Genomic DNA, 750 nt, shown 5'->3' on the forward strand with positions numbered 1-750 from the left:
GCCTCTTAGAAACCTCCAAGGATGGAGAGCCCGTCACCTCCCTGGGGCTCCCGTGTTTTACTACCGTCCTAGGCAGCAAGTTCTTGCTAATACCCCACTTCAACCTCCCCGCTGCAAACCACCGCTCCTTGCCTTGCCAAATGCCACCACTGCTCCAGCCCCTCTCCCTGCACCGCCCCCCACCCCCCGCCCGGAGCCGCAGGCTGCAAGCCCAGCTCAGCCTCCCCCTCTCCAGGTCCCCGGGCCCCGCTCCCGTCCCGCGCAGCCCCCGCGCGCCTCCGCGAGGTGTCGCCTTCTGCAGGGGAACCGCAGCCGCGGCCGCCGGGATTGAGCTCAGCCCAGTCGTGACCCCCGCGGCGACCAGCCGCCCGTGCACCGGGCCACATCTGCCGCTTGTTTTGTGTGTTTGCTTTTTGTAACGCATCTATTTTCTTCTTCTTTTTTCATACATATGTTTCTTTTTTTATTATTATTATTATTATTATTATGCTTACAGAGTCTTTGCAAAAACGCCCGGGCGGGTTCGCATCTCCTCTCCCCCGCCTCCCCGCTCCTTGCAAAGCGCCTCCCCGCCCCTCGCCGGGGTGGCCGAGCCCCTCGCCTTGCCGACTCCCTCCCTCTTCCCTCGGCGGCTCTGCAAAGGGACTCGGACCTCATCCTCCCCGCCTTTGCAGAAGAAAAGAGGCCGAGGGGCTTTTTTGGCGCCAAACGCCAGGCGCCTCCCCTGCTTTTATGGAGATGAGCGGGGCG

Source organism: Gavialis gangeticus, unplaced genomic scaffold, assembly GCF_001723915.1.
Source record: "Gavialis gangeticus isolate Ggan-Ray unplaced genomic scaffold, GavGan_comp1, whole genome shotgun sequence".
Lineage (NCBI taxonomy): Eukaryota > Metazoa > Chordata > Crocodylia > Gavialidae > Gavialis > Gavialis gangeticus.